Here is a 26,153-nt window from a genome sequence, read left to right as displayed (position 1 = left end):
ACCCCAGTACCTCAGTTGAAAATGCAGAAATCGCCGGTCTTCTGTGTTGCTCGCGCTTGTGGATGGAGACTGGACCTGTTCCTATTCGGCCATCTTGCTCCGCCCCTCCAGACTTTCTAGATAAACAAAAATTGAGGGAATTTGTTGGCAGCAGATCCGCTTTGCAATAAATGTTAAAAGAAGTTCTTCAGAGAGAAGGAAAATGACATAGGTCAAAAACTGAGATCTCCATTAAAAAAGGAAGAACATCACAGAAGGAATAAGTATAGGTAAAATTTAAAATTTTTTAGTTTTCTTATTTTTAGTTGACAGATCAATTTGTATAAAATAATAGCAACAATATATATTGTGTGTGTATACAATATGTATATATATATATACTTAAAGTAGAAAGAAATAACAACAATGGTACCAGGGAGGAGATGGAAGAATTAGTATTATTTTGTTATTAAGTACTTGTGTTACCTGTGAACTGATATATATTTGTTTGAAATATATTTATTTGAAAATAGGCTTCGATTAGTTTTAAAGGTATTTTGTAAACCCTAGGAAAATCACTTTTTAAAAAGTTAAAAAAAGAAGTATGACCAGGAATAGTGGCTCATGCCTGTAATTCCAGCACTTTGGGGAGGCTAATGTGGGCAGATTGCTTGAGCCCAGGAGTTCAAGACTAGCCTGGGCAACAAGGTAAAACCCCATCTCTCCCCCCCCCCAAAAAAAAAAAAATCACAAAAATTAGCCAGGTGTCGTGGCATGTGCCTGTAGTTCCAGCTATTTGGGAGGCTGAGGCAGGAGGGGACTTGTGCCCGAGAGGCATAGGTTGCAGTGAGGCAAGATCATGCCACTGCTCTTCAGCCTTAAAAAGGTATAACTGATACTCTAAGAGAAAAATGGAATTATATAGAATGCTCAAAACCACAAAATACAGAAAAGGAGTGAAAGTAAACAATAGGAACAAAGAGCAAGGGCAACAAATGGAAAATTGTAACAAATCAGTAGATACTAATTAAACTATATTTGAATGATCAGTTTGAATGGCAGTGGCCTAAATATACAAACTAAATGTCAAGAGATTTTCAGCATGGATGAGAAGCAAGACTCAACTATATGTTGTCTATAAGAATCCTACTTTAAATATTAAAACACATGTAGAGTAAGTTACTGGGGAAAGATATACTATGCTAACGCTAATCCAAAGAAAGTGGGAGTACGTATATTAATTTGACAAATAGAAGGTTCACAGCAAGGAAAATTACCAGAGATGAAGAGGGGCATTGCATAATGATAAAAGGGTCAATACTTCAAGAAGATGTAGCAATCCTTAATGTGTATGTGCATAACAACAGCATATCAAATTATGTAGGACAAAAACTTATAGAACTGTAAAGAGAAATAGATGATTTGGCTATTAAATAGTTAGAGACTTCAGGACCCCCTCTATCAGAAAGTGATCCAGCAGGCAGAAAATTAGTGAGGACATAGTTGACCTTAACAGCATCATCAGTCAACTGAATATAATTGAAATCTACTGACTACTTTATACACCACCACCACAAAGTACATTCTTCTTAAGCTCACGTGAAACATTCACCAAGATAAGCCACACTCTGGATCATAAAGCACACCTTAACTAATTTTAAAATGCTCTGAGACCACAGTGGAGTTAAATTAGAAATTAGTAACAGAAAGATAGTTGAAAATCTCAAACTACCTGGAGATTAGACAACATTATTATAAATAACACATGGGTCAAAGAAGAAATACCAAGAGAGATTTTAAAGTATTTTGAACTGAATGAAAACAAAAACACAACTTAGAATTTGTGGGATGCAATGAAAACAGTGTTTAGAAGGAAATTTATAGCATTGAATACAGCGATTACAGAAGAAGAAAGATCTAAAATCAATAAACTAAGCTTCTACCTTAGAAAACAAGAAAAAGACGAGCAAATTAAATTCGAAGTAAGCAGAAGTAAAGAAATTTAAAAATTAGTGTATATATCAATGAAATAGGAAACAGGAAATTAGAGAAAATCAGTGATCTCAAAAGCTGGTTCTTTGAAAAGGTCAATAAAATCAATAAGCTTCTAAAAAAAGAGAGAGAAGACACCCATTGCTAACATCAGAAATGAAAGAGAGGGCCAGGTGTGGTGGCTCACACTGTAATCCCAGCAATTTGGGAGGCAGAAGCAGGAGGCTTGTTTGAATCCAGACTGGGCAACATAGTAAGACCCCTTTTCTACAAAAAACAGCCTGGTGCCACCACATCTCAGTTACTCTGGAGGATCACTTGAGCCTGGGAAGCCGAGGCTGCAGTGAGCTGTCATCATACCATTGTAGTCCAGCCTTGGCAACAAAGTGAGACTCTGACTCCAAAAGAAAAAGAAAGAATTGAAATGAAAGAGAGGATATCACTACAAATATTTTGAACGTTAAAAGGGTAATAAAGAAATACTATAAACATGTTTATGCCCTAGATGAAATGAACCAATTTCTTGAAAGATGCAACCTGCCAAAATTCACACAAGAAAAAATACACAAACTAAGTAGGCCTTATATATATATTAAAGCAGTTAAATCAGCAACTAATAACTTTCTAAAACAGAAAGCACCAGGCCCAGATTGGTTCATGAGTGAATTCTGTACATTTAAAGAAGAAATTATACCAATTTTCTCTACAGTCTTTTCTAGAAGACAGAAGCATAGAGAAACCATTTAACTCATTCCGTGAGGCCACCATCCTAATACCAAAACCAGACAAAGACATTGCGAGAAAACTATACACCAAAAAATTTCATGAAAATAGGCGTAAAAAGTTTTAACAAAATACTAGCTAATTGATTCCAACGATATGTAGAAACAGTTATACACCATGACTAAATGGGATTTATCCTGGATGTGCAAGGCTGGTTCAGCATTCAAAAATTAATTAATGTAATTCATCCCATCAACAGGCTAAAGAAGAAAATTCTCAGGATCACATCAGTAAAGAAAGGGCACTTGACAAAATTCAATACCTATTCATGATAAAGACTTGGCAAACTAGGAATAGAAGAGAACTTCCTCAACAACATTCCTCCCTTACAACATTGTACTAGAAGTCCTAGCTAACACAGTAAGATAACAAAAGGGGCAGGGGGAAGGTATACTAATTGGAAAGGAAGAAGTGAGACTTTCTTCACAATTTGACCATTTATGTAGAAAATCGAAAAGAATCTACAAAAAACTTCTGGAACTAATAAGCAATTATAGCAAAGTTGCAATATACAAAATTAACATACAAATGTTAATGGTTTTCTATATACCAGCAGCGAAAAAGCAGAGTTTATTTATTTATTTGAGATGGAGTCTCGCCCTGTTGCCCAGGCTGGAATGCAGTGACACAATCTTGGCTCACTGCAGCCCCTGCCTCCCACGTTCAAGTGATCCTCCCACCTCAGCCTCCCATGCAGCTGGGATTACAGGTACATGTCACCACGCCCGGCTAATTTTAGTATTTTTAGTAGGGACGGAGTTTTGCCATGCTGGCCAGGCTGGTCTGGAACTTCTGACCTTAGATGATCCATCCACCTTGGCCTCCCAAAGTGCTGGGATTACAGGCGTGAGCCATTCTGCTCACCCAGAAAAGCAGAATTTAAATTAAAAACACAATACCACTTACCTTAGCATCCTAAAAAAAAGAAACATTTATGTATAAATCTGACAAAATATGTACAAGATCTGTATGAGGCAGACTGCAGTACTCTGATGAAGATGAACTGAACTGAATAAGTGGAGAGATATTTTATATTCATGGATAGGATAACTATATTATCAAGATGTCAGTTCTTCCCAACTTGCTCTTTAGATTCAACACAATCCCAGTCAAAATCCCAGCAAGTTACTTTGTGGATTGACAAACTGATTCTAAGGTTTGTTCTTCTAGATGTATTGTCATGTAATGTAGTGGATGCTTCTTTACTTAGCTCAGTTTCAGTCAGAGGTGCTAGTGACCTCTGTGATACAACAGGAATCTGCCTGGATGAAGGAACTTTTTTTTTTTTTTCTGTTGCTCAGGCTGGAGTGCAGTGGCGCCATCTTGGCCCACTGCAACCTCCGCCTCCTGAGTTCAAGCAATTCTCCTTTCCTCAGCCTCCTGAGTAGGTGGGACTATAGGCGTGCACCACAACATCCGACTATTTTTTGTATTTTTAGTAGAGGTGAGGTTTCACCGTGTTGGCCAGGCTAGTCTCAAACTCCTGACCTCAGGTCATCCTCCCACCTCAGCCACCCAAAGTGCTGGGATTACAGGCATGAGCCACCACACCCGCCCGAAGGAACATATTAATCGTGGCTATAGTAGTAGGAGTTAATTCTGGAAAGGTTAGGTTTTGAGATTCAGACCCCTTGAATGATGGACTGAAGCAGTCTGTCTAGTGCTTAAGAGCATGAACTCTGGATGCAGACTACCTGAGCTTGGATCTTATCTCCACCACCTTCTATATAGTGCAGCTTATTCTCTAATCGACATAAATGGTCATATGATTTGTGAAGAAAGTCTCGTTTCTTCCTTTCCAATTAGTATACCTTATCTCCCACCTTCTATAATATAGCACTTAAATATAGGTTACTTAACCTCTCTTTGCCTTGTTCCTCATGTATCAGGTAGTGATAGTAAAACTACCTACCTTATAGGGCTGTTACAAGATTAAGAGTTCATCCATTAAAGTTTTTAGAACAGTACCCGGCCCACATTAAGCACTTAATGTGTTGGCTATTATTCTTGGTGTTTTTTATTTTTCTCTTCTTCTTTGAGACAGGGTCTCACTCTGTCACCCAGACTGAAGTGCAGTGGCATAATCATGGCTTACTTTAGCCTCAACCCCCTGGGTTCAAGCAGTCTTCCTATCTTATCCTCCTGAGTAACTAGGACTACAGGCATGTACCACTGCCCTGGCTTATTTATTTATTTCTTTTGTAGAGATGGGATCTCCCTGTGTTGCCCAGGTTGGTCTTGAACTCCTTGATTCAAGGAATCCTCCTACCTCAACATTCCATAGGGCTAAGATTACTGGTGTGAGCCACTACACCTAGCCTGTTTACTTCATTTTATAGGTAATAGTTCACAAGTTTCTGTGTACATAAGATCAAATACAGAGTGTGTGAAATGCTGGATCTTATTGCCAGATCTTTTGATTGAGTGGGAGCTTTCAGTTGAGTATAGATTTGGCCAGTGAATCATAACAAATATGGGGGTAATTTTGCTGCAGTAGCCTACAGCCTTTACTTTGAGAAACTGCAGAATGTTCTAGAGATTCAATGCTGACTTTACAACAGTGGAGTGGGATGGGACAAGTTGTCTATTGGGAAAATTAATCTATTTGGTATCTTCACTGGGAATTGGAAGTTGGTGAGTAGAAATAAAAGGGTTTTGAGATGAGTGCTTGAGATAATGACAAAGGAAATTTTCACAGGCTTTGGTGTGAAAAACCACTTTGCTATTTTGAGCCTTTGTAACTCAAAGAAGATGGTACACTGAAAGAAAGAAAAAGTCAGAAAGATGAATCTGTTTGCTAAGGATTTGTTTTGTTTAATGTGATTGACCGCACTTGGGGTCAGGCTTAGTGAGCTGTTCAAAGATGCTTACCTGAATGTTTCTCCAGCGGGAAAGCCACAGAAGTAGTAGGCTGTCTAAAAGAATAGTTGCCACCAGCCAGCTTTCCAGTTTTTCAGGAAAATGCTATGAGTACAGTATATTAATATGGATAGATTTAAATCATTAAAACTTCTGGTGCCTGTGAGCTGTGGTATATGTCAGCTGTTAATTTTCTTATCCTTTTCTTAGATAACATTTTATTTAATAGAGCTGTCTTGTAAGTTGTATAGTGAGGTTTATAGATTTACCATCACTTCTGACATCTTTAGATCTCCTCTTTAAAAGTACAAAATAGAGCTTTGCAGTAAAAATAAAATAGTATAAACAGATTTTTTTAGCCTCTGAAAACCACTGTATATTGGTTTGCATTAACCACTATATGTAGAAATATCTTCCTGTTCAAATGTAGTTATGTGATACTTTGTGAAAATAGGGCCTTAATATTTAGGGATTAAAATTAATTCAAAATATTTTCAGTAAGAATGGGCCAACTTGGCCCACATACTGTAGTACAAGCTGATAAGTAGTCATCTGAAGATGATGATGTAAGACTGCTAAATAAGCTCTCACAGACAACTCATGAAACCTCGTTTATAGCTAATGATTTAAGTGTAAAGCATGTAGGCAAATGCTACTAGTCATCACATTATAATGTACAGCTTTCAATACAGAAAATTTGGATAAATGTTCTGCAGCTATATCCAGAAATCAGCTTTTCATTAATTTCTCTATTTTCTATGTTTTGCCGAATATAGTAATTATATCACAAGCAGTCAAATTCTAAAATGGTATGTGCAGAGAAAAGCAACAGAGTTCTTGCCATTCCTAATTCTGATTACCCTAATTTGGGATAAATATTTCCTTCTTAATTAATTGGTTAATACATTAAGATTGTGAGCTGAAAGGTGTCATAAGTGCAATTATTGTTTATTTGTATGAACATTCTTCGTAATGGGCAAAAAGTGAAACAAAAGGAAAAACCAAAAATCATAACAAATAGTATCAACATTTAAAAGCAAATTTCTAGAAATGATTATTATAGGACTTTAAACAAATTTATTTATATCAGTGAAATGGTTTTTAATATTTTTAATATTCAGAAGGCTTTTTATGTAAGTACATATATCAACATTATCAGTTATACATTCTTACTGATAAATTCCTGCTGTCAGTCTCTCCACAGCTCTACCATGTTCTTTTTCTCTTTACTTTCTTGTCCCAAGTTTATTAGTTGAGAATAATGCTTACTATTACTCTGTCCAAATTTGGTAGTAGTTTTCTCAATTTTGGGTATTTCATGTTCAATTAAAATTTATTTAATCGAATTTTTGAAAGAACTTTCCCAGCCGTATAGATGTATTTACATTATAGATTCATTTCCAGATAACAGTCACACACAGACTTCTTTTCTGTTACTTTTTTCTTGCCTTTGATAATGACATTAATAATTTAATAATAAACTAATACTATTAACATATTAACATATATAATAGATGTTAATATTAATATAATATTTACATGCGGTTCTATAAGAATAGATACTTTGATATCATGATAGAAAGATTCTTTATTATGACGCAACTTGAATATATTAAACACTAAACTTTGAGCTTATGATGCCATTAACAGAACTTTTAACTTATGATGTCTTTAATACTTTATTCTTGTGATGAGATGTGAATGGAAGCAAGAAATAAATACTACTTTTTGTTGGAAAAGTTGTACCCAGGTGTTTATTCATACAGAAAATAATTATTGAATGTCAGTTTCTATATGCCAGGCACTGTTTCAGGCACCTAGGATACTGCAGTGGACCAAAATGTTCTTCTCATAAGTATATCTTTTCTCCCAACGGAATTTTGATAAATCATTAATGTACTCCTTTATAAGGAATTAGAATAACTTCCTAATAACAAAGAATTATAAGTTGACTTTATAAAAAAGGAAAAATCTGTAAAACAGCTGATTAAATCCTGTTGTATGTAAAACTGAATATTGTTGTATGTGTGCTTCTAGATAAATAGTGATAGAGTTCTTGAGTGTTTTAATGAAGTGTTTTAATTCAGGTGAATGCTTTGGACCAATGTCAACAGTGAATGTAAATGATTTTTGAGCATGGTTGGCACTATGAATTGGTTGTTTTTAATGTTTTGAAAATAAGTACATTGATGCAGAGTTATATGATCCAATGATATCTTATTGGCTATAATTAACCAGAATATGTGATATTTAACGTTGAAAATGCATTAAAGGATCAATAAAACAGCTTGTCTTTATGGTTTTTTATTTTTTTAAGTTTTAAAAACACTGAGCCAACTTTTGGATTTAATACTCCCAAGCTACTTGGCCTAAGAGAAAGACAAATTTAACAGAATGAGAGTAAGTGAAGGGCTGGCCCATCAGTATTCTCCTTTTATAAATTTACAACTTTCAAGAAAAGATAACTAATAGAAGTATATCATGTCTTGCTTTTTCACAAGATGTAAAATATGGGAGTACTTATAGACTAAGAATGGTAAATTTTTAAGCTACCTCATTTTTAAGGGAAAAAAAGATTTCCCTTTTTTCTCATTTACATTGAAAAGAAATCCTCAATATTATATGGAGCTATTTATAATATAGTGAAACCCATTTTATTTGAACATACAAATATAAAGATTTCTAGTAGTCTGCAGCTAATATGCACTGTCTGAAGCTAATAGGTTATGCAGAATACCGCTGCTATTTGAGTAAAAGTTAATGCTTTTGAAACCAGCTAATACACTTAACTATAGTGTATGAGCTGTGGGTGTTCCGCTTATTTTTATTACAGGCTTTATTACTGTGCAATTTTCTTGTATGTTAACAATCATCCACTTTAAACTAGTGCTTAAATACTTACTGAATGTGATAGCCAAAGAGCTGTGTTTAAAAGGTACGTTTAAAAAAAAAGTTTTCAATATAACATCCAGTTGCTTACTGAGTAACATAACCTGGATTGTGATTTATCTCTAAGTTTATGATAGTAATATTTCAGTATCAAACTAGAATTCTGAAGAGAATAAAGTTTGCATCCCCCAAATGACACAGTTGTGCACTAGCTCTACTTAACTAGACAAAGTCAAAAAATTGTTGGTATGAAATAGATACTCCCAAAATGACCACCCAATGTGTGTCCGAAGGAGTTCTTACTATATTGTGTAAGTCTTCTTCCCTCCATTATTTAAATAGTTATAAATTTTCATTTTAATGTGTGTGTATTAGACTATATATTTTATAATTTTCCGCTCTATAAACGTATAAATATACAAACTTGTATAAATTAGGTAATTGCATAAAAATTGAAAGGCATAAAGATGTACTACTGAGTTCAGGAAATGTAGTTGGATTGGGGGTGTGTTTAACAAGTAGCACAATTAAGATGTGAGAAGAAGGAAAAACTGAAGAAAAGGAAATTCTCTCAGGGTAATGCTTTATTAGCTCCGTTTTTCCCCTTGTGTCTTATCTGAAGCAAGTGACTTTTTCCATTTGCTTAAAAATAAAGCATTTGCACACAGAATGTTAGCTTATTAAAAAGCCCTTTATTGCCATAAATCACTGCATCATTTGCGTATCCAGATTCACAGAATCAAATTACAGTTCAACCAAGTATTTAGTATCTTGAAAGCAGTCTTGGTTTCATGTCTACTTATTTTCCCAAAACTCTTGTAAATTCTCCTTATAGTTGTTTTCTTAGTGGCTGAAATTAAGTTATTTCTAGTAAATAAGCCAGATTGCTTTTTAAATAAAATCTGGCCTGTTATTTATATCTCCACCTGTTGTTTCAAGCTCTATACTTTGAACTTTATACACTTGAAATCAATAGTAGTAGTTTTGGTGATAGGGACAGGTGATGGGATAAGGATTTCATTAGTAGAATCAGTCATGAGTCTAAAACTGCACTGCTAGATACAACACACAATAATAACTGCTAGAGATAATGCTTACAATAACATGCAGAGTAAATGTTCTTAATCCTAGTTTACAGAATAAAAAGCATGGAAGATAAAGTGTGAGGTCTGACTCACACAGCCAGTAAGTGGTGGTTTAGGTCACTTCCTCCTCACCCCTTTGACAAGGGAAGGATTCCTGCCATAGGGTTATGAGGATGGCTGAACACGTCAGATGGGCTCAGCAGCAGTTTGTTAGTTACCTGTGTTCACAGCTAAGGCAAAGAGGACCCTGTGCCTCAAATGGGGTCACTTGGGAACAGAGTAAACAACTAGGAGTTATGGGAGGCAGGCTTTGTAGTATCAAGAGGGTGGGGGTATCCCCTAGTTCCCATGGAAGGATGTGATTGGCTTGTTTGAATAATTCCTCAAGCTGACACGAAACTGAAACCTACTATTCAAGGATAAGCAGGAACTGCATCTGGCCCCTTTTAAGTAAGGAGGGTTGTTTCGCTAGGGGTCTTTATCCATGAGAAGAGAGTGGAGAGGGGAATTGTGGGTTAGATCAGTGGTCCCCAACCTTTCTGGCACCAAGGACTGGTTTTGTGGAAGACAGTTATTCCACAGCAGGGGTGGGGTAGGCTGGTTTGGGGATGAAACTGTTCTGCCTCAGATCATCAAGCATTAGTTAGATTCTCATAAGGAGCGCACAGTCTAGATACCTCGCACGCATAGTTCACAGTAGGGTCCCCACTCCTGTGAGGATTTAATGCCACTGCTGATCTGACAGAGGTGGAGCTCAGGCAGCAAGGCTTGCTCCCCCGCCACTCACCTTCTGCTGTGCGGCCTGCTTCCTAACAGGCCACAGACCGTTAGCAGTCTGTGGTCCAGGGTTTGGGTATCCCTGGGTTAGATCATTCAAGGCCTTCCCAATTTTACCAGGCATCAAAGCAGCACATGATATTTAATTTTAGGTGTTATACCACAGTGGCTGAACTAGAGTTCTGATTGTGAACTTTTATGACTCCAGTGCCCAGGTTCATTCTGCTCTTCCATGATACTTTTCTTCTTGCCAGAATCACGTGTTAACATTTCGTTAGTAACTGAGTACTTTGCTTTCACTGGACATTTCTTAGTCCTATGTTCTTAAGAATTCATACACTGTAGCATCTGTTGTATTCTCATAGAAAACTAGAGCACTCTCATTTAGAAGAGATTTGAAGATTTGTTTTCCTTTAAAGGAAAATCTGAGTATAAGTTCTAATTATATCTTGATTTACAGAGGATTTTTTTTTTTCAAGAATTCTATTCTCAAGGCTACAGTGAGCCACGATTGCGCCACTACACTCCAACCTGGGTGACAGGGCAAGACGCTGTCCCAAAAAAACAAAAACAAAAACTATACTCCCTCCCCAAAACAAATCTTATTTTTCCATATTCCATCTTATTTTTATTAGAACGTCTGAAGTTCCCCTCTGCAGCCATGAAACCGGCATACCACAAGTCTGGAATGCTTCTCTGTCTCTCCATTTGTATCTCCAACATTAGACCATTTCAGCCACTCCTGCATGCAGTTACACCCACCCCATTTTTATCACAGTTAGGGAATGTTTCACAGAGTATTTTGCATAATACTATGGGCCAGGTGCTACAAGATATATTTAAAAAATAACAGCTGGTTTCTGCCATTGAGACGGCCACTGTGGAGAACAAGACATAAGGGTTGTGTGGTGTAAAGATAAATCAGTACACATAGAACCCAGACTCCTAACTCAGGCCCACAGGCCATACATGAGCTGGCCTGTGCCTACTTCTGGAGGTTCATCTGTTGTTCTTTCTCCCTTTCACTTGACTCTGGCCACACTGGCCTTCCTTCCACTTCTCACACACGCCAGGTTTTTCTCATCCCAGGGCCTTTCTCCTTGTAGTTTACTTGGCCTGAAAAACTCAGCCTTACATGTCTGACTCTCTTTTCAGGTCTCATTCCAAGTACTGTTTATAGGGATGGTTCTTCCTTGACCAAGCCACCTAAAACTGGCCTTTTTGACTTTTCCATGCATAGCAGGTTCCATGTCACCCACTTAATACCTGTGTAATTTTTCTAAGATATTTAATTTCTCTGTGCCACAGTTTGCTAATCTGTAAATCCAGGAATATTTTAATAGATTGGGTTGTTGTGAGAGTTAAATATATTAATACATGTAAAGTGCTAATTTTAAGAATCTCCGGCATATAGTGATTGCTCAGCAAATGCAATCAGTTTCTGACCATCATCTTCATCATTAAGGGTAAAAGAAGTAGTGTAAACCATAAGTACTATAGGAGCTCAGGAAGGAGAGGAATGCCTGAGGCCCTGAATCAGCACGAACGCTTTCCTTGTGACAGTAGAATTACCTCGCTGCCTCTGTGTGGAGTCTGGCGTGTTTCCATCAGACAGGCACTCCCTCCTCCTCTGGATTTCTGCGTGTGATACTTACATCATAGACTGTGTGTATGTTCTCACAGAAAGGGTGATCCTGCATCTCTACATCCTCGGAGCATTGTGCGCCGCACACAGGACAGGTGGCCACTTATTTGATTAACATAAGAAAAACTCAGAGATTCCATGAAGTCAGCAAGTTTGTTTTTTTTTTTTTTTTTTTTATTATACTTTAAGTTCTAGGGTACATGTGCATAACGTGCAGGTTTGTTACATATGTATACCTGTGCCATGTTGGTGTGCTGCACCCATCAACTCGTCAGCACCCATCAATTCATCATTTATATCAGGTATAACTCCCCAGTGCAATCCCTCCCCCCTCCCCCCTCCCCATGATAGGCCCCAGTGTGTGATGTTCCCCTTCCCGAGTCCAAGTGAACTCATTGTTCAGTTCCCACCTATGAGCGAGAACATGCGGTGTTTGGTTTTCTCTTCTTGTGATAGTTTGCTAAGAATGATGGTTTCCAGCTGCATCCATGTCCCTACAAAGGACGCAAACTCATCCTTTTTTATGGCTGCATAGTATTCCATGGTGTATATGTGCCACATTTTCATAATCCAGTCTGTCACTGATGGACATTTGGGTTGATTCCAAGTCTTTGCTATTGTGAATAGTGCTGCAATAAACATACGTGTGCATGTGTCTTTGTAGTAGAATAATTTATAATCCTTTGGGTATATACCCAGTAGTGGGATGGCTGGGTCATATGGTACATCTAGTTCTAGCTCCTTGAGGAATTGCCATACTGTTTTCCATAATGGTTGCACTAGTTTACAATCCCACCAACAGTGTAAAAGTGTTCCTATTTCTCCACATCCTCTCCAACACCTGTTGTTTCCTGATTTTTTAATGATTGCCATTCTAACTGGTGTGAGATGGTATCTCATTGTGGTTTTGATTTGCATTTCTCTGATGGCGAGTGATGATGAGCATTTTTTCATGTGTCTGTTGGCTGTATGAATGTCTTCTTTTGAGAAATGTCTGTTCATATCCTTTGCCCACTTTTGGATGGGGTTGTTTGTTTTTTTCTTATATATTTGTTTGAGTTCTTTGTAGATTCTGGAAATTAGCCCTTTGTCAGATGAGTAGATTGCAAAAATTTTCTCCCATTCTGTAGGTTGCCTGTTCACTCTGATGGTAGTTTCTTTTGCTGTGCAGAAGCTCTTTAGTTTAATTAGATCCCATTTGTCAATTTTTGCTTTTGCTGCCGTTGCTTTTGGTGGTTTAGACATGAAGTCCTGAAGTCAGCAAGTTTTAAACACCCTCAATGTGGACAGTGAATGCAGTATGAGCACAGTGATTCCAGAGATCAGTTACTGGAAATGACCAGGTTGGAACAGTGAGGGGCAGACTATTACATGGTCTTACATTGGCTTTAGAGTCAGATTAATTCAGCAGATTTGAAGAGTATCATTTCATGCCAGTGCCTGAGCTAAGACTGTAGCATCACAAACATGAACTGGTACAGGTTTCTGTAAAGCATTTTAACTTGGTTCAGGTGGGACTTCAGTGAGTGAAGCAAAAAAAGTGTTCCAGGCAAGCTTTAGAAAGAGCAAAAGTAAAGACTTAGAGTTGAGAAGATTCAGGAATTCAGGTTGTCTTGAGAAAAGATTTCCTCATGCTGGAGCAAGAGGAAATAAGGCTGAAGTGAGGGGGTCCAAATTATGGAGGATTTAGGGTACCAGAACTGGAACATCAGCTTTATTCCATAGGAGCCTGTGGAAGGCTTGAGCACAGGATTGGTAGAAATAATACTCAAAATTAGATAATACATTTCTGTAGTGATATAAGTTCCTTGAGCTTAAGTTTGAAAAGGTTTGAATTAAAAGGGACAAATGTTCTCAAGTTACATGCTAGCCATTTTCAGTAGTTGTACAGTTTTTGAGCTTTTATTAGTTGATCCTAAGTAAGTTTTACAGCATTATGATAGGCAGTTGGTGACAGCTTAGTCATGTATTCTTTCTTGAGTAATAATTAAAATATTAACATTTTTCCTTTTTATTTTATGCATCATGGTTTGATATATGCTTGAAATATTTACTAAATTAGATATAGCTGCCCGTGGTCCATCCCACATATAAATGGAAAAGAGAAACTTAACATAGTTCATAAATTAAAATATTTGGTTTCAGCTGTATTCAGATTGAAACCATAAAAGAATCAGAATTACTATAGGTTTATGATTGTCAGTTACCACCATCACTACAAATTTTCTGATAACAACATACTGGTATTCTGATGAGGTTTGTGGCTTCTTTGCAAGGATATTTGAATACTACTCAGCATGCTACATAATGGTTAACTATTATTGTCTTTATTTTAAGGAAGGCATGAATATTGTTATTAGATTTGCCCCTAAGTAACTGAGTGATCATTTTTATATACAGGAAAATCAGAGTAGAATGCACAATTTGGAATAGGAACTAAATAATACTTATAAATAAGTTGATTCAAAGGAATGTTTTCAATTTCTTGACATTGAACTCATGATGTTTTGCTTTTAACGTGATTTTTTTAAAAATACTGCTGTGTGTATAAAGTACTTCTGGCTAACCTGAGACTTTCCTGTCATGTGTATTCTTCCTGTGCACTGCAGAAGGAAACCATGTGACTGCTTTCCTTCCTGATTGGTCATCGCATAGGGTTACTGGCAGATACCAGGAATCCAAGGACTAAAGGAATAAAGAGTGTGTGTTATAGTACCTGTACTAAGAGATACAGTCAAACTCGGAGGCACCCCTGCTCCTCCATGTCTGAACCCTAGAAATGTTCTAGAACTTCTTATGGATGAATGTTGGATTAAGGTAGATCTGGGAAATGGGATTTGAATTTTAAACAAATGAGCCCTGGGGATGGCTAGCTGCCCAAAGTTGCTAGGACCCCCCAAGAGATTATGAGAGAGAACCTTGGGAGATCTGGAATGAATTATGCATACTCTTACAATGAACTTTCTCCAATTTGTCCTTGAGCAACTGTCTCCATCCCATCCCTCAAGTGCTTTGGAACCCACATCATGTAACAATGGAAAGATAGATAACCTTTTATTTTAATGTGTTTTTTTTTATTTTAATGTTTTAACTAGTTTAAACGCTTTCAGTCAAAACGCATTGTATTTCCCACTCCGTTCCTCAATCCAGATGTATAACTAAAGTACCATAGGGCTGTCCATTATTAGCCCATTTTGTGTTTTAACCTATACAGTTTGAGGTTCCATGACCATGAAACCTACCTGACATCAAGATTATACTATCAATGAAGCCAGAGAAGCTATACTTATTCATTGTAGACATTCTTATCTTTTTAAATAAAAGAGGCAGGGCACGGTGGCTTGCGCCTGTAATCCCAGCACCTTGGGAGGCCGAGGTGGGTGAATCACGAGGTCAGGAGTTCAAGACCAGCCTGGCCAAGATGGTGAAACCCCGTCTCTACTAAAAATACAAAAATTAGCCAGGTGCGGTGGCAGGTGCCTGTAATCCCAGCTACTCGGAGGGCTGAAGCAAGAGAATCGCTTGAACCCGGGGGGCGGAGGTTGCAGTGAGCCAAGATCACGTCACTGCACATTAGCCTGGGTGACAAAGTAAGATGAGAGTCTGTCTCAAAAAAAAAAGGAGGGGGGGAGAGGGTGGGTCTCACTGTGTTGTCCAGGCTGGTCTCAAACTCCTGGCCTCAAGTGATCCTTGCATCTCGGCCTCCCAAAGTGCTGGGATTACAGGCATGAGCCACTGCACCTGACCATCTTATCTTCTTTATATAGATACCTAATAAGATGTAAAATACTGACTTGTATTATCTCCATGTTAACATTTCCACCTCAAAATCTGTAAATGGACCCATGTTCATACTGCGTGAACAGAAAATTGTATTTCTTGATAAAAAGGAAGTGGTCAGATCATGCCAGCCAAACAAATCTGTCAGACTTTGAAATATAGAACCATTAGGTAAGATATTGAGATGAAGGATAAAGTAATATCAGTCTAAATGTTTCTGTCTAGTTAAGTTGATTTGTATATTACTTAGAAATTTCATTTTCAGGGAAATAGTTTTCAGATTTAAATAACTATGAAGAGCTGACTTGGATTTAAAAAAGAAAAAAAAAAAAGTCCCAAAGTCATTTCCTGCCAATTTGTCCCCCCAACTTTTTTTCCTGCTCTTCCTGTAACAGGCTCTTGTTGACTCCCAGCAATGTAGCTGTATATTTAAATCCTAAGAGACTTGCTTATTGTGAGCAGGCAGGGTCAGTAGTCTGCTGAAACAAGCACAGGAAACTTGAAACACCTAGAGGCTATTTTAAAAATCCCTTGCCACTGACATTTTAGTTATAATTCTAAAGAGAGAAAGGGCTGTTTGGATACTGAGCTCCAATGCAAAAGTGCTGGGGTTTTCAGACCGACTTGCAAACCTCTGAAATCATTTGACCTAGTATTGTGTCAGTTGAGTATTCTGAAGCATCAGATGAAAACTAACATCCACTCTGCTGTTGGCAGACAGCCATTGTACCTGTCAAGTGAGCATGTATCAAAGAATTGAGGAAGGAAACTTAATGTGTGGAGGAGATGCCACCATCTCTGAGTAGGGAGACAAATGGTTGTGTTACTGCAAAGAAGCACAGACTAGTAGAGGAGCCCACTGACTTGTTCCTAGTGGTCATGTGGTGGGGGCAGAACCCCAGTACTATGATAGGTAGCATTTATTCCATCTTATCTTTAAGTTATAGCATATTCAATATTGCTTTATGCTATTATTTTTGAAAGGAAGTTGTTAACTGCAGAACACTTTAGGTGATACTATGAGCTAAATATTTTAAATATGTCCTTTTTTTTAAATTACCAAAAGCAGTGTGAGAAAATGAAAGTCTTCATTTGGGTCCTTTAAAACACTTACGTTTGCTTTTGCTGTACCACTTACTCAAGGACGTTTCATATTTATTTGAGTACTTTAAGAATGTTATTACAAAGCATTGCTTTGTGATTTAAATTGAAGTTCCCCAGTGTTCATATTGTTAGTTAGAAATTGAGATTATAGTTCTATGACTTTTCTATTGTTAATTATAACTTTGGACTTAGGTGGCCTGTGTAATACATGCTACAAAAATAAAATCTGGGAGTAAAAGAACATATTCATATTTTAATAAAGACCTCATTAGACATTAGTAACAATAGGATAAGGAATATTAACTGAAACAGGCAGAAAATCAGGGTGAAATCAGGCAGAACTCATCCTTTTATTTACACCAAACTAAATGCACTAAAGAGAAGTTTTAATGAACTTAAGGAGAATACTAAAACATTTCTAAATTAAAGAAAAAATGAATCCTGTGACTGATGGATATATAGCATTAATCTGCCACCCACCCCCCAAAAAAAGAACTTGTCTGGCTTCTTGTAAGAGAGGATGATATTATTTCATACCTTAGTCTTATGATAAATTCCAAGCATTAAGATCTGTCTTCTGATCCTAAGTGTTTATAAAGACATATAAAGCATTTTTATGAACTCTTATGTCCTCGTATGTGTAAGGAAGAAAGTCTTACTATGAAGTATAGTTTTAGGTATACTAAATTAAAATGCCTTACATAAGGCACTGAGATTTCTGTGTTGTTTTCTGTAAGATCTTATAAAATCCTGTTTTATGAGCTTTTATTTTTTAATGTCAGAGTGTTTTTTTAAATCCAAAAGAAGTTTTCAAAAGGTAGATTTTGTAAGTGAATAACTTAGCCAGCCAGATCATCCTTTCCTCACTCTGTATCCACTACCAGTTTGCCTTCCAGAGATGCATAAATAAGGGGGCCTGGTTACTGATTCTTCTGCTCTCCTGTAGCTCTGCCTGGGGTTTTCCCTCAGAGGAATGTGGTTTGAAAAACCTCCTCCATCACTACTTTATTTGCAGTACATATTATTTAATTTCTTTGATAATATATCAAATATCTATATTAATAATTGAACCAAATTTAGTAATTTAAAATTAACAGCTTATTAGATGTATATTACCTGTGTCCCCTACTCAACTCCCTTGCAATAACAACAGTACTTACCAGTTTTCTGCTCACCTCTCTGGCCACACTCCATTCTTCTTTTCTGGCCATTATCCCTCTCATGGCCATTAATGGATCAAGTGTTAGGTCTTCTTCTCTTTTCTCTTCCTACTCTGTCTTTCCCTCTGAGTGATCTCATCTCTGCCTGTGGTTTCACTTACTACCTCTGAACTCCAGAGGAATGACCTCAAATATCATAAAGGCACCACAGACTATTAGATCTGTCTTAGCTCAGCTTCCCCTCTAAGAAGAACCAGAAGCAGGGCAGCATGTGGTGTTTATTAGGGAACATAATCCCAAGAAGTAGAGTGAGAAACAAGGAGAATATGGTTTGGTAGGGGTGGAGAGCCAATACATGGATAAGCTATTGTGTTACCTGCCACCACTCAGTCCTGTAGGTTCGTTCCTGAAAACTCTCATAAACTGTGCCTTAAGACTGTACATTGTGAGAGAAGAGGAAGAATTTTTTCATTAGTTTCTGTCTCCCATTGGCCAAAGATTCACCCTTCAGTATATTAATTCCTCATGGGGGTATGCAAGTAGGGAATCCAAAGCAGTGTCAACACAAATGCCATAGAGTACAAGGCAAGAACTGCCTCCCAGGCATGAGGCAGGGAACTGTCAGATGTACCTATGTGAAATTGGTGCTGATGAGACAGCTGGAATAAGATACAAGTAAGGTTGAGAAGATCCAAATGATACATAAAAGATGCCCAGTATAATACACCCCTTTAACCACTGAGATCCATTCAGGCTCTACATTATACGTAGCTTCCATACTACAATATGAGGCCTCCATTTTTGTGAGAGTAAGATGCCCTCACTTCATCCCTGAGATCAGAGGTAAAGTGCAATCAGTAACTGAATCCCCTTCAAGTTGGAGCCCTGCCACAGTGTCCAAAAGACTTTAGACAGGAGAGTTAGAGAAACGAATTACAGTCCCTTCTGCTGCAGCTGGCCGTGAGGCTGTAATTGATACACATCTTCTGTCACTCATTTTAGGTTTTCTTCACAGTTTTTTGTTTTTGTTTTTGTTTTGTTTTGTTTTTTTGCCAATTTGTATTGCTTGCCTGCTGAAATAAAATATGACTTATATCCCCCAGGTGTTTGAGCCCTTAGTTGCCTTGCTGCTGTTGATCCATAGTTGTTGAAATTTCCCATTTATTGTAACCACTGGCTATGGAAGCACCAAGAGATACCCCAGTGAATCTCTCAAGTTCTGGACACATTTCTTCCTCCCCCATTGTGTAGCTGCAGTCTTTGCTTCTTGTGGTGTTCCAGATTGAATATTCCTAGCAGCAACTTGACTTCCTTTTTTCTACTGATGTACTGGCTTGAGGAGTCCAAAGTATCCCAGCAGTATAGTCAGATCTTCAAGTTTATTAACTCTTACATGTCCCCTGGTGGACCTTAACCCCATCTGGAAGTCAGGACCTCTACCTTAGTAGAGACAAAAGTAGGATGGGTAGAAAACACAAGTTTCACAAAGTCAACCCTACTTTCATCCTTCAGTTCCCAGACCTAAGTATTCAAGCTGTTTATAACACAGCACCCTGTAATGGCCATTGCTTCAATGCATATGCATATACCATACCCTGGAGGGCAGTGCTCCAACACTGCAGGAAGTCGTCTTCAAGATGTGTCTTCAGATGATATTTTTTAATAGGCTATTCTGCCTACCTATTGGGCCAACTGTTTATTTGTGGATGGAATATACGGTAAGGCAAATGGATTCTAAGGGCATGTGCCCATTGTCATACTTTCTTAGTTATAAGATGGGTACTTGGGCCTAAGACAGTGTTTGGTGGGATGCCATGTTGATAGATCAGTTATTGTGTAAGCCCTGGAATGGTGGTGGTAGCAGAGGTATTGGGAGCTGGAACTAAATCCATGTTCAGATTAGGTATTAATTCTGTAAAGACAAATCATTGCCACCGTGCCAACAACTCTTTTACTCCCTCTACCCCCCAGCTCCCATGTAATCTTATGCCAGGGATCGGTGTCCTTGAGTAGTGATGTCATATTGAGTGCTTGACATCAGTCTCTTTCATTGGCAGGTTACACGTTTAGCAATAGCTTTTCACATTGGTAAGAGGAAACACCATGGCCACTCTATTATGGGCTCACTATGTCAACTCTGTGGTGGCCCAGGTGGAAGACTGGCTGACAGCCATAGAATAAAGTATCCTATTCACCTCATTGTTGATATTAGACAACACACATGTTGACATGCTCCATTTTGGTAGATGCCTCCTGGTGGTTATTGTGAGACACACAAATGCCCCTGATTTGTGCCCCATTTGTTTTTCCAGATCTCCTTGTCACATCATCTTTCACTGTTGTTTTCTAGGCCCCGATCGAACAGCCAGAAACCATCTACCACTGCCAATGAATCAGGGTATATCTGTAACTCAGGTCATTTCTCCCTCCTTTGAGATGGATGACCACCACGTATACTGCTCCAGGTGTTCTCATCTGCCAAACTTCCTTTACCACAGTTCTTTAGGTCTACTCCTGAATAAGGCTGCAGTGCAATAGCAGTTCATATTTGGCTAGATCTGAAATCCTTTTTTTCCTAACAGTTGGTCATGAAGGAGAAAGGCGTTAGTGATGTGGGAGTCTGAGTTACCTGTGAATGTAATTTTTTCATGCCTCCTGAATGTGCTTGTATCTAATCCCAAATATACCATTTCCATCATACAACAGGTTGTTTCTCTGCCCATCTCACCTTGCTACTCAGTGGGTACTTTAAGTCACAGAGTCATTTGCTGGTACATAGTCAGGTATGCAAATTCTCTTAAGGCCCTGTAACATACTAGGATTTGTTTTTCTAGCAGAAAGTTGTTCTCTGCCGCTGAACCCCAAGGGTCAGCATTGTGACTTCTCTTTTGGTGCTTGCCAGAGACTCCACAGCATTTTTATCCATCAATGATAGATCTTCAGCCTGGGGGACAGAGAAAGACTCCATTTCTTAAACAGAGAAGGAAAAAAAAAAGAATAGGTTTTGTACCATGAGATCCATTGGTCACAGATGCATCATAGCTGGGACCTGCTACAGAGTCTTCTTTATCACACTGGATCACTCTTGAAACTGGCATCCTTCGGGGTCTCTGATGAATGGATCAAAACAGTGTTGAAAGTACTGCGTATAAATATACAGCCTCCAGGATCAAAGAAGGTCCACCTTTTTCTTAACAGTAGGTTTGAGAGATGCAAAAACTTGTTTCCCTTAAAGAGGATGTTCTCAGCATGCCCTGGAGCCCTGAACTCCTTAAAAAGTTTGGCAGTGTGTACCATATCCTTTAATTTTTATGAAATATCTGCTATGTGTATTTCACTTAAGCTGGCTAGAATACTTTCCATTTTGTGCTAACCAGATGCAGTTAGTATATTCTATCATGAATATAGTGAAATGTGAAGATATCCAGGGTGACTGAATTTTTGAGTGAGATCAGAAGAGTTAACATTGCCCTGGGGAAAGATATTATGGTCTCCTTGCCATTGTGAAAATTATCTCCTTTTCATCTTCCCTACTGATAGGGACTGAGAAGAAAGCATTCACCATATCGGTAGCTGAGTACCAAATTGATACCATATCTGGCGTGCCAGTTACTATTGGGGATTCTACAAGTTTAAGGTTACAGTTATTCATTATCCATCGTTTTTTGTTTTGTTTTGTTTTTGTTTTTTTATCTGTAGAGTCATGAAAGGTATAGAAAGAGAATATGGTAAGGACCACCACTCCTGCATCTTTAAGTCTTTGATAGTAGTGCTCATCTCTGTAGTTCCCGAGACTTGGGCCAAAACTTTATTAATTAATTGGCCTCCATAAACCCCCACTCTAACCAGAAGAGCATGCTGGCATTTCAGGTCCCCCAGTATTGGTGTAGTTTGGAACTCAATTGTAGTAGGCCTCAAAAAGTTTGGAATTTCCCTTTCCCCAGTGCGGTTATCCATGCAAAACAGTTCTTTGCTCTTTCTCCTTACATACCGTTTCCTCTGTGTGACACATTCGTTCTCCCTGGTTGCCTTAGGTATTATCTGATTTCCCTGACTAGGTCAGATCAGCCATGTGTTACTTCATGATGTGCCTCTTTTTTTCAGTACTTGTAGCAGTAGTAGTTTTATATTAATTTTCTGTGTTTATTTAATTAATGCCAGTGTCTATGTAAGTTTCCTAAGAGTAATGTCATTACCTGTTTGTGCACCACCCTGTCCCTTAGTGCATGTGTCACATATTAGGTGATTAATAACTATTTGAAAATGGTTGAAAGGAAGTGGAAAAAAAAGCATTTTGTCCCAACACCAGGAGCCCTGTTACTGTATCTCATCAGTTCTAAGAAGCCTGTTTTTACATCATTTAGCCTTTCTAATATCGATTACTTTGGGACAAGTAGTTGTTTGAGTTAGTTGTAGTTATGCATTCTTTAAAAACCTTGCAAAAAGAATGTCAGCAGTTTGGAAGAAAATTCCAGGGGCAGTTGTGGAGAGACATTTCAAGATACACTACCACAACAATGCTCTTGGTGACACAAAGGACTACATTTTGTGGAAAAACAATTATCTCTGAGCCGAAAAATGATTCAGAAGAATTAAACTGCAAGTGTGAAAAAGTTTTAGTAATTCTTTTTTTGCTCGTGTAATCCTTTCTTTGTGCTCATGTGTGATATATAAACATGACTGTTACACTTATCAAGAGACGCCTTTCAAGAAGAATAATATAATTTTTGTGTGATAAGAAATCACTATATTACAGCCTAATTTAGTGAGTTTTTCTCAGTAGTTTGTAAAGTAATATTGCACCTTACTTTATAGTCAATGAAATACGTTATTACATGGTTGTCTTCAGAGCCTTTAACATTCATGGCATTTTGTGTGAATTAGAAAAATGTATTCCTTTCTGCAGGCCAAAACAGCCTTGCAACTGGATGTGAGGAGAAAAGGTTATTAGGAAACTTTGACAGTATGGCAAAGTAAATATCAAATCAATGTTCAGAGGAGTAAGTTTCTGTTTTTAAAAATTATTCTCTTTAATTAAAGGCATTTTTTTTTCTAATGGATAAGCCAGTTGTGAAGAAGTTTTTATCTGTGGATATCAGGGTCTTTTAGGGTAGACAGGAAGTCTAACAGAGTTTAATTTTGACTGAGCCTGTTGAGGTTAGTGACCCTGTAATCTTTTCAGAATGAAGCCCTTGCCACGAAACATTCCAGTTCCACCCCTAGGAACTTAGGTCAACTCCTGAAAGGCATTTCTGTCTTTGATGTTTGATGTAAATCTTTATTCTTACATCTTTGGCAATGTTTTTGTTTGACCATATACTCTGGAACTACTTTTCACACTGATTGTGTCAAAAATTTAATTTTCATAACTAGCAGCAGTTAAGCCTAACTTACCCATATTATGGAGATTTAGGATACTATTAGGAATAGTCTACTAAGTTGATATTTTTTAATACATGACCTAATATGAGGATTCTGATTGGAAGCTAATTGGGAATGATAATAGTTCCTGTCGTGAAAGTATTTAAACTTTTACAGTAACATTAACTAGTTGGGTTCTGGATACTTTCTGTTTAAAATAAATTTCTCTCACCAATTGGAGGGTAATAATTTATAATTCAAATGTGTTACCTAATTTTGTATAAAATACCTTTTCCTGGTTATGTTTCTTCCTTTCTGTATCCTCACTTTCTTTGTAATATAGACAGAGAAGTGCAGTTTGTAGTAACCTGACCTCTGAATTGCTCTTTGGGAGCATAGTTACAAGGGATTAAAGGGGAAAGCTGCAACTCCAGAGATTAGGAGATTAAGTTAGGCAGATCCAGGATCTCTGGTACCTGGTAGGAAAGATAATGTCACAAATTTTAGTGCATAGTTCCATCTGTTTACTTCTTCTGTCTCCTCTCTTGGAGTTCACCACAAACTTAACATTTTCTGGTTTTTCAATGGTTTTTAGAAATGTAATATCCATCATCCATAGAGTTCTGTTGAATTGACCTCTTACCTAACAGCCCAAAGGTATGCTATGGCATGCCATTGTAAGTATACTAGCAGAAAGAGTTTAAACTGGAAGAATTTAGGGTAACTCTTATGGAGTTCCAGAACCTTAGTAGGAATACATCTATCACTTTCCATTGAACTGTGTGTGCTGCAGCCCAAACAATGAAAATGCTCATTTTGTAGAAGTGAAAGCATTTGGTAAGTGTAAGGGGGATTTTTGTTGTTAGCCACATTTTTGGATATCAACAGACTGCTTACATGGAGTTCTTAAAAATTTTTTGGAAAATAAAACAACAGATCTTTGTTTCCGTTGACGATTACATCATCATGATTTCAGTACCAAATCTCAGAATGTTCACAAGAAGTAACTGGATGGAATTTAAATATTTGCTTCTTATTTTCAACTCTGATTTTAAAAATTCAGATGGGGTAAGAATGAGAAGCTGTGGAACTTGGTGAGGTTTTTGTTATATCTGATTACATTTGCTCTTTTCACCACTGTCCATTACTGATAATTAAAAGACAATTATCCTTATTTTTTTATCCTGATTGGAAAAACCATTATCTGGTTCGATCTAATCTTTTCAGCATTTAATAAGATTGAAAATTCTTATGACAGCTCTGGTAATAGGGCAGGTTATTTTTTCCTAGGGGACTTGGGCAGACAGAATCAATCACACATCACGATTCATTGGTTCTAAAAATTATCTCATATAATTCTGTTTTGAATTAACTAAATAATCCAGTAGGCAGTGTTTTTAATATCTCAAAGGGGAAATGTTTTAAAGCTGGCTAACAATAAAATTTCCCGTTTTTCACTGGCAGAAACCCCAGTCCCATAATGGGGAAGGTCCCACCAGTGCGGAGGCCTCACATGGGGATCCCTCCCCCTAGTGAGGAAATGTACCCCTGAAGAGGCATCCTCCTGGCCACTGGGCCCACTGCTACCCTGCCACGTGAGTACTGCAATGGCTTTGAGGACCTCAGGAATTTTTTCATTTATTGGTGGCCATTTGTCTGTTGTGGGAATTGGCCAGCCCCTCTTCCTTTTCATCCTCTTAAACATTTCAGAAAAGGAGATAAAAGCCTGCTTTTATCCCCTTGCTTCTTTTTTACAAGTTTAATAAAAAGAATTTGTTTGGATAAGAGGTTAGGACTCTTGGGTAGAACTCAGTTAAGTATGATTAGTGAAACAATCTGTTCATATCTAGAGCAGTACTTTTCAATACAACTTCCTGCACTGATGGAAATGTTCTCTCTCTGTGCTTCCAACATTGTAACACTAATCTCATGTAGCTACTGAGTCCTTGACATGTGGCTCTAGTACAACTGAAGAATTTAATTTTAATTAATTTTGCTACATGTGGCTAGTGGCTACTAAATGGGGCAGTTCATGTCTACATTTAATGCTGGGTGCCTCTTAACATTTCTATAGGTACACCTCTTTACCTCTTTCATTATCATCTCAGAAAAATTTGCCTTGTATTATGTTATTAGAAATATGATTCTTTAAAAGTGAGGAAATAAATTAAGAATTCTGATTTCAAAATGTATTCACCCACATTGCCCTTATGTAGTTTTAATTACCGTATGGTACTAAGAAAATTTATTTAATTTTAAAATTATGAAGTATCTACTTAAATATCCCAGCTTTATTTTCTACTTTACATTTTAATTTGCAACTTTTATATGTATATAAAAGTAATTACACATGTTAAAATAGCTTTTTCATTTTATTTCTTTTTAATGAGACTATAAAATATCTTACTTTAGTATAGTATGTGCAGTGCTATTACTAAAACATTAAATTTAGCTCTTACTAATTATAATATGGTACTTACAAATTTCAAAGTTTTATTCCAGTAGGTGGGTTACTGAAATTACAGATTAATTAGATTTGTAGTTTTACTGGCTGAGAATAAATGACTTTCCACTATTGAGCTATCACTAAAAGTTGCTCACATCATAAAATGTTAATAAGAGGAACTTCTTGGAGGATATGGGAACTTTTTGTACTATCTTTGCAATTTTTCTGTAAATCTGCAACTATTCTAAAACTTTTTAGATGTTTATTTAAAAAATTAACTGGGCATAGTGGTG

At 37.3% G+C, this 26,153-nt stretch overlaps 1 long non-coding RNA gene across 1 annotated transcript in view; it reads left to right on the top strand.

The window, feature by feature from the left end:
- The window catches only part of LOC116418723, a 142,004-nt gene that overhangs the window by 67,141 nt on the left and 48,710 nt on the right, over positions 1 to 26,153 (top strand). Inside the window, exon 2 of the long non-coding RNA XR_004228862.1 lies at positions 24,879 to 25,009. This is a non-coding gene — a long non-coding RNA (uncharacterized LOC116418723). The remainder of the gene's footprint in view (positions 1 to 24,878; positions 25,010 to 26,153) is intronic.

This window comes from Piliocolobus tephrosceles, chromosome 2, assembly GCF_002776525.5.
Source record: "Piliocolobus tephrosceles isolate RC106 chromosome 2, ASM277652v3, whole genome shotgun sequence".
Lineage (NCBI taxonomy): Eukaryota > Metazoa > Chordata > Mammalia > Primates > Cercopithecidae > Piliocolobus > Piliocolobus tephrosceles.
Note: the sequence above shows the minus strand (reverse complement) of the source record. Positions and strands in the feature narration are given on the sequence as shown.